Genomic DNA, 9,838 nt, shown 5'->3' with positions numbered 1-9,838 from the left:
ACTTGATTGATGATAATAATAATTATTATTTTGACATTATATAGATGATAATAACTATTACTTTAATGTTATAATAATCATAATAATAATAATTATTATTATTATTATCATAATTATTATAATTATTATTACTATATTACATATAGGATGATAAAAGATACAGTAATAATATTGAAAATAATAATGATAATAAAACACAAGTATAGTGAAAACTTCACGAGTTCTTTGTGCTGACAAAAAAATTAATATAAAATTATTGTGTTCCATCTATACTCAATTTTCATTTTCAGTATATTGCCAAAAGTGACTTTTTTCATGCTTTGCTTTGTAACTTTGAAATGCACATACTGTTTTTAATTTTAGACAAATGTTATCTAAAGTATTCTGCCAGCTTTAGATGAGTGAAAGTCACATTTTTCTGAAATATCACAATTCTCCAGACAGAATTTGAAAAAAAATAAAAACTTACATACTTCTTTATGAAAGTTTCTCATTATTTTATTATTGTGAAAATGAGTTTCTGATTATTTTGTTATTGTGTTTGATCAACAATATTTTTCTTTACATAGAAATGACAAATAAAATCTAGTATAACTTTAAATGTTATTAATTATTCATTAATTTAAAATAAATTACATTGTTTCACCTTCTCACTAACTGACACACTTGAAAGGTAGACTGACTCTCCAATAAATAATGACCCTTGTTTATTGGAACCATACTGTGATGGTCATTAGCCCCCAACTGTGCTGGTGAAGACAGAAATCCGTTGGCCCACTGCCAAAATCTAGGCCTTTAAAAGTAATAATTCAATCATAAACTTTATAAATATCTTCCTTTGTAACATGTAATTTGATTGGCTGATTTATTTAAAGTGTAACTCGAGCGAGCGATACGCGCTAAGCGTATAAATTTGTACGCTAAGCGTATATTTTACCCAGTAAACGCGTAAAAATACATGGTGAGCGTGTACTTTTATAGATCTACTGATTAAAATACACGGTAAGCGTGCAAATTTACACGGTAAGCGTGTAAATTTACACGCTAACCGTGTATTATGGTACCGCTCGAGCGATTTCAGACTTTTGACCCAAACGGTACGTCATACCAGAGAACGCCATTATGCCGTTCCGCAAAACGTCGCGCCGCCAAATGTCGCCTCGCCCTCCAAACGTCACCTCACTGAATTTGTCCCCGCTGAATATTGCCATGACAAAAGTGCCCCGCAAAGCATCGCCCCGCTAAACATTGTTTTTTCGCCTTCCGGAATGACATGATTGTATTAATTTGATTTGAGATAAAAAGAGGTTATAGTAACGACTTGTTATAATGTACTTGTCAGTCCTAAGCGAAGTGTTCCTAGACGAAATTGCTCATTTTCCCAAACCTCTTACCCAAACGCCAATATAACCCTTCAGCGAGTCTATTAATAACAATTTCTTTTTTTTCTTACATATAGAAGATAGAGGGCAATATGCGTGTGTGTGTGTGCGCCTGTCCGTCCATTCATCCGTTTAATTTTTGTTGTCGGATATTGAGAAAATACTATATGCTTGCCTCAGTGAGATGGATTCTTGTGAGCATGACCCTTGCCCAACCCCTTAGTCAAGTGTGAAATTGACATTTTAGATAGAGATCTTGTGTAAGCTCAAATCTCCCTTTCGGAGTAAAATATAATATATTTTCCAAAAATACGGCAAAAATATCATCTGAACACAAATTAGCCGGACGGACGGACGAATGGACGCAAGTACACACGCAAACACTCTGTATCTATATATATACCATGTAAACGAAGTTAAAATCTTGTCACTGATGGCTTACTGATGGATTGAAAGATGGCGGAATGGGGTCAGGGGAGCGGAGCGAGAGTGGAAAATTTCGTCAAGTAACACTCCGTCGAAGACGGAAATATATCATACAATTTATAACTATTACATCTTTCTCCAATCACAAAAAGGTCAGTGCGGAAAGCAATAAGATAATGCTTGAGAAATGTTTTGAGGGCAACGTTATGCGTGGCGGCATTAGTCGGGGCCATAGTCGGCGAGACGAAATTCTGTGCGGTGACATTCGGCTCGGTATCATTCAGGGCGGGACACCATAATGACGTTAGTTATTGAGTCGCTGCGAAAGAACGAAATAACTGAATGGCACAAAGCAACGAATATAGGTATCTGCGTATTCTTTTTATCAATTTCTTTCATTTTTATCTTTTGGGGAGCGGGTTTGGGATTTTCCAAGTGCTAAAATGTCAAGCGAACAAGATAAGATGTCGTGCCCACGAGATGAGATGTCGAATACTCGAAATAAGATATACTGCGCTCGAGATAAGATGTCATGCAAACAAAATAAGACGTCTTTCACACTTGAATAGATGTCAAGCGCACGTGATCAAACGTCTTTTTTATGAGAGAAAATGTCACAAACTCGAGTTAGATGTCGTGCGTACGAGATGGGATGTTGAGCGCACGAGATTAGATGTCGCACGCACGAAATAAGGTATCTTGCGCACGAGATAATATGTCGAGCACAGGAGATAAGATGTCGTGCGCACGAGATATTTTAATCTTAAAAATGAATACCTGTCATAAACATACCGACGTGTAAATATAACAATTTAATCAATCATTTCTTTTTATGTTTTCGAGAAAAGTTCAACTAATATTGAAGGAAATGATGAAAATCATTTAAAGCGCCTTTGCCTGTTTTAGATCGAATTACTACAAAAGTACAACGGGAAACTGATTCTATTAATAATTCAACGTTATATACTATAGATTTCATCAAACGTTATGTAGTGTGAAATGTATTCAACTTTAGGTAGTATAATCCTTATTCAACGCTATATACTATGGAACTAGTTCAGCGTTTTTAGGTTTCATTAAACGAATACAACGTTACGTTTTATGGATCTTATTCAAAGCATAGAACTTATTTAAGCTTCTCTGGAACTAATTTAACATTATGAACAAAGGAAATAATTTAACGCTGTGTACTATGGATCGTATTCAATTTAAGGTACTACGGAACTAATTCAACGTTACGTAACATTAATAACTACGTAACTGGTTTAATTTAAGTAACAATGGAACAAATTCAAAGTTACGTACTTTATAACTAATCGAAGTAAGGTGTCATTGAACTTACTCAACGTTGAGTACCATGGAATAAATTCAGTTTGACTTAATGTTAAACTGATTCAACGTTACGTACTGTAGAGATCGTTACGTTCTAAAAAAGTTATTCTACATTTAGTGTCGAGAAAACAATTCAACGTTAAGTACTACGAAACTGATTCAATTAAGGTACCCCAGGACTTATTAAACGTTACGTACTGTGGAAGAATTCAACGTTATGTACAATGAAACTAATTCAATATGAGATACAGCCTTAAAATCAACGTTAAGTGCTATTAAACTTATTTAACGTTACGTACTACGAAACAAATTCAATTTTAGGTACCATGGAATTATTTCAGCGTTACCTTTTATGGAAAAAATTGCACGTTACGTGTCATGGAACTAATTGAACGTTAAGTTCTACGGAACTAATTCAATTTATAGCACTATGGAACTATCTCAACGTTACATAACATGTAACTAATTTACCGTTACGTCTTAACGAACTAATTTAAAGATAGGTAGTACAGAAATAATGCAATATTATGTTCAATGGAACTCATTCAATGTGAGGTACTACAAATCTCATTCAACGTTACGTACTATGGAACTAAATCAAAGTTATGTATTATGGAGCATGTTGAACATTAGGTACTATGGAACTAATTTAACGCTACGTAATAAGTAATTCATCGTAAGTTACTATAAAACTGATTCATTCTTATACACCATGACACTAACTCAACGTTTTGTACTACGGAATTAATGCAATGTTATGTACTATGAAACTAAATCGATACGTAACATTTTAGATGACAAATAGCAGACATGCGCATCGACAAAACATGGTTGATTTGACTGTTTTACATCGTAGCATCGTACTTTCGTTCCAGTTTTTACAAGGACAGCGTCCTTAATAGGACACTTTATAAAGGTTTTGATATCTAGTAGCACATTGACTGTTTAACTATCAAACTTATGTCTATAATTCAGATTATTACCGAAAATTGTTCTTTTATTAAGACGGCCTATTTTGCCGACTAGACAAAGGCAAATTAAAGAATTTATTAAAAAAAAAAACAATCCTCGTCTGTTTATATATCAAAATATATCAGATGAATTTGCTTATTATGCTGCGTATAATAATTGGCGTTATGCACTTTTGTTTTCATTTCTTATCTTACCAGCGAGAAATTGATATCGGTACCCGATAATAGCTAAATTAGCAGTAAAAATAGACTTTTATTGTTACAGTGATAAAATTCAGGATTACATGCATATTGTGTTTGTAAAACAATTTCGGACAACATTTTGCCATTCTGTCATTGTACAGTCCCCATAATGACCAAAAACGTATTTATTACAAATTTCCAATATCATTCTCATGTTTGAAGTAAACATGTCCTATTGCAGCCATTCCAGACAATATCTGATCAGATATGTTAAAGTAACCATGTCCTATTGCAGCCATTCCAGACAATATCTGATCAGATATATTGAAAACATGTCCTATTGAAGCCACTCCTGACAATATCTGATCTGATATATTAAAGTAAACATGCCCTATCGCAGTAATTCCAAACAATATCTGATCTGACATACTAAAGTAAAGATGTCCTATTGCAGCCATTCCAGACAATATCTGATCTGGTATATCAAAGTAAACATGTCCTATTGCAGCCAATCCAGACAATATCTGATCTGATATGTTAATGAAAACATGTTCTATTGCAGCCAATCCAGACAATATCTTATCTGATATATTAATTCTAAAAGTAAACATGTCCTATTGCAGCTATTCCAGACAATATCTGATCTGATATATTAATTCTAAAAGTAAACATGTTCTATTGCAGCCATTCAAGACAATATCTGATCTGATATATTAAAGTAAACATACCCTATTGCAGCCATTCCAGACAATATCTGATCTGATATGTTATAGGAAACATGTCCTATAGCAGCCATTCCAGACACTATCTGATCTGATATATTAAAGTAAACACGCCTGATTGCAGCAATTCCAGGCAATATCTGATCATATATATTTAAGTAAACATGTCCTATTGAAGCAATTCCAGAGAATATCTGATATGATATATTAAAGTAAACATGCCCTATTGCAGCAATTCAAGACAATACCTGATCTGATATACTTACACTGCGAAAAAAGGGTCAATATACGGGAGTGTACGGTCCCGTATATTTCGAAAATACGGGAGTATACGGGATGTATATTACAAATATACGGACCTAATATACGATCCCGTATTCGGAACATCTAGTATACGGGAAGTCCGTATATTTGTCATGCATATACGGAATCCCGTATACGCCGAATATACATAAATGTATATTTCCCGTATATAAGCCAATATACGAACTTCTAATAAAATCCCTAGAAATGGTGGTTTATTCGAGTCCTGCTTTAACATAAGTTTCATTTTCTTGTATACGAAGGGTCTTGAGGACTTTTTTTCCCGTTATTCTTTCCGTATTTTTAGAATATACGGACACGTATATCGAGCCTGTATTTTCCGAATATAACTAGTATCCGGATCGTATTTTTGTCATATACGGTCTGTAGTTGCATCTAATTTACGGGGATATACGGAATTGTATTTTCTATTTACGGGGTTCGGATTTTTTTCCGTATACGCTGATATACGTAGTATACGGATCCCGTATTTTTGTCAATATACGGGACTGTGATTGCATCTAATATACGGGGCATTTACGCGACTTGTATTTTCTAATATACGGGCTTCGGATTTTTCCGTATACGCATGATATACTAAGTATACCTTGTTTTGTCGATACGGATGGATATACGAAAACTGTCTGTTTGATATACGGGCTACGGACTGTCCGTATATGCATTGTATACGCAATATACGGAATCCCGTATTGTGTCATATTACGGAGAAAATTCGAAACTGTATTTTTTACTTTTCGGGCTTAGGAAATAGTCCCGTATTCTGCATGGTATCTCGCAATATAGGATCCCGTTACTCTGTGTCATATACGGAATGCCCATTTGCATCTGATAATACGGGGATATACGAACCTGTTGTTTTTGATATTACGGGCAGGTTTTTCACCGTTTATGCATGATATGGCAGAGTTACAGAGTCCCATATTTGTGTCACATTTAGACTGAATTTGGTTTTCGTTTTCGGGGAATTCACGGGACCCAGTATTTCTAAAAGATAGTTTACAGACTTTTTCCCGTATATGCATGTGTAGTACACAAATCCCGTATTTTTCTTTTATGTGAACTGATTTTGTATATGGGTCACACACTAAAAGATGACAAAATGAATGTCGGTGATACCTACAGCAGAATACGGTATGTAGAATAAGCGAGACAAAGACAGGGTATGAGAAAAAAATAATATTGTATTAATTGGAGACATGTCAGATTTTAAACTAACATTTTATTTCACTTAAATACTTTTTAAATCAGTTTTTCAAAGGTTTGAATCATCATCCTTCATTTCACTTTCTTGTTCCAAATGAAATAAGCAGAAAATTAAAATTGTGAGTAATCAATAACATCAAGCTTTTCTAATATTATTATGTTCATTTCTAATTGAAAAACTAGCAATTCCGCACCATTTTAATTCTGCGCGCGGTATGACCTCAACAAATCCAGTTGAGTATCACTTCTTTTACTATGTTGTACTTGTTTTCGTTATTCCATGAATGCTGATTACCGCTTTAGGCTTTTCGATTTGCGTTTCTAAAAAGAGCAGTACACCCCTCCTAATGTCCGAAGATGTACTTTAAAATGACGCATGTTAGGTTATGCTACTGGAACACGATGTAAACAGGTGATTTACAAATGATGAACCACCTGGAAAATAGTCAGTTTCTGATTCTCAATAGTATATGCTTTTATCTGTGTTACGATTGTCATGAGAACGAATGGCTCATCCGGGCTGTCTGTTGCATCTGTTGATTCAAACTAGTAGAAGTAACTCACACTTAAGTATATTCTCTATCGTGAAAATAAATAGTCGTCCCGTTTTCTGATTCCAGTAACCAATTTGTGTCCAACCCTGAATTAAAAAAAAAATGCACGCATTAAAAGTTTATAAAAAATGGACTCTTGCCAATTCATGATACTGATAATTATATTCTATTAAAATGATGTGAAATCATGACGATTAAAAATGACATGTGGGCAGGGATGGACGACATCATTAAGTTCAGAAGCCCTACTCATTTCGTCGCGAAAAGAATGATTAGACATCATAAAAGGCTGTTGGTATTTAATTACAGTTATCTATGTGTGTTTTATTTGCATTTTATGGATTATATTACGTTAAAATCTATCTAAAAAATTATATTTAATATAAAATGCATGGTGTTCATAGTGCCGTCACACGGTGTCGGTCAATCCTCACCTCTTTTTGACTGGATCGTCTTCAATACTGACTTACTGTAATAACATAAAATACGGGAGAGGACTTTTTTTCAAGGAGAGTTTTACCTGCTCTCTCACTAAAACTTCAAAAAGCACATAAAGTGCGGTAATGGGATCTAAATAACACTTCACCATTTTTTTATTCTACCAAATGTTAAAATAATACAGCACGGTTATAATTTAACCAACGCTTAGTGTTAACGTAAACTATGCTAAATTAGTGTTCCTTAACCTGTCCGCCATTACGCAATCCTCCGTGTTTGTTAGAACTTATTCAAAATGCACAATATTCTTTTGTACAGTTTGGATAAAATATATCAGAGTGACATAACAGCATTCTCGCATACCTGAGGGATACCGTGTGGTTCCCCAGGGATTTGACGAACATCTGAATGTTGAGGAATGCATACCCAGCGCGTTGTTAAGCTTTTTTTTTTAATTTGTATTTCAAAACTCTCTTTAAACTTTGTGAATGAACAAGGTTCTGAACGATATATTTGCCTTAAGCGTTTTAATATTTGGTTAAACACTCTGAAGAGTTTCACTGAATTTCCAATCTGCGGTCATTAAAATATTCTTAGACAAGTAAAAGTCATTCATCATTAACGTTATACCATCTCTATATCATGTTCAAATAAATATTTAATGCATCTGTAAATCTGGATTTAAAATTATCCTAAATCTCATAGATTAACCTAACTAAAATATAATAAATATATCAGGGTATCAATATAATTTTACAATTATTTCATATTAGAGTTGCCGAATAAGCGATTAATATTATGTAACAGTGTAAGTACTTGTCTAATCTGTGGTAAAATGAAAGAAATGGTATAGTTTGATTGAATGGTTTTGAAGATCAAATTTACAGACTTACTCGATTTCCATTCCTAATAAATGAACACTTCGTTTTTCAGAATGATTGGTTTTGCACGAGCGCATGTCTACTCGTTGCTCGTGAACAGGATGGCTGAGTACAGAAAAAGGTATAGATTGACATGCAAAGATAGATCTTCCCGCGGAGATGTTTATATTGTTCTCACAGTTTTTTTTTTCGATATATATAGACCCAGGCAAACAGGCTTAATATTCCTTCAAATCAATATTCTGTAAATGACAGGATATGCTTATATATAGAAAAAAGGATGGTCCGCGCGGGAAATCGAACCATTGACCGCAGCGGCAATAATGAAGTTTTCCCTGTCGTTACCAATTATAACGCAAGGGAGGGTTTAGTGTTTTAATGCGGTTTAATATACAATTTTTATCGTAAAAATTCGTTAAAATTCTCAAGTGTTTCCGCAAACATTATGTCTGTCAGTATACGTAGCATAATTATACACCTTTAATATCCATCTTTATCTAAATAACATATAATGCCGGGCCATGAGAAAACCAACATAGTGAGTTTGCGACCGCATGGATCGAGACCAGCTGCGCATCCGTGCAGTCTGGTCAGGATCATGCTGTTCGCTTTCAAAGCATATTTAGAATTAGAAAAATGTTTGCGAACAGCATGGTTCCTTGGCCAGACTGCGCGGTTGCGCAGGTTGGTCTCGATCCATGCTGGTTCGAAAACTAAGACGCTGTTGGTTTTCTCATTGCCGGCTCATTATAGATTTTTTTTCTGTTCTTTGTCGGACGATCTGAGGCCAGTGCATTTTTTTTAGTATTTCGTTTAAACATTGCGTTTAGTTCTTACATTTATTTTAACCCCAAGATTGCATACCAGTTACACTAAACTAAGATAATTTAATTGTGTTCAAATGTTTAATACCCTTTAAATTTAATTGTGTATTACAATATTGCCTGGGGTTAAGATATATCCGGTCAGTGTTGTTTCAAGCTGGGTCATAAAAAATCGGTAACCCACTTACTACAAGTGATAGGTACTTTAAATTTTATGTTTTATGGTTAACTGTTAAAGTACATCATTTTGACGACCCTGCTCAAAAAATAATTGACGTTTGTGGTCATATTTGAAGATTTACAGCTGTTAAATGAGTTAAAACAGTGTACTGAAAAAATACGTCAATCGGAAAATATCGTCCAACTTTAATTTGTTTAAAATGTCAAATGGACCGTTTGGAAATCGTTTTAAAATAACAGGACATAAGCTGGGGGCAATTACTATATTATTTGATACATGTATGCGGTCTGAACGAAAGTTAAATGGTTGTTTTAGATGTATAATATGTAACGATTTTAAATTTGTTAGATACCATATTCATATGTACACATATTACTTTTTTTTGCATTAAAATAAAGTATAATATACATTTTCGTA

The sequence above is a fragment of the Mercenaria mercenaria genome, unplaced genomic scaffold (assembly GCF_021730395.1).
Source record: "Mercenaria mercenaria strain notata unplaced genomic scaffold, MADL_Memer_1 contig_674, whole genome shotgun sequence".
Lineage (NCBI taxonomy): Eukaryota > Metazoa > Mollusca > Bivalvia > Venerida > Veneridae > Mercenaria > Mercenaria mercenaria.
This window is presented reverse-complemented; position numbering follows the sequence as displayed.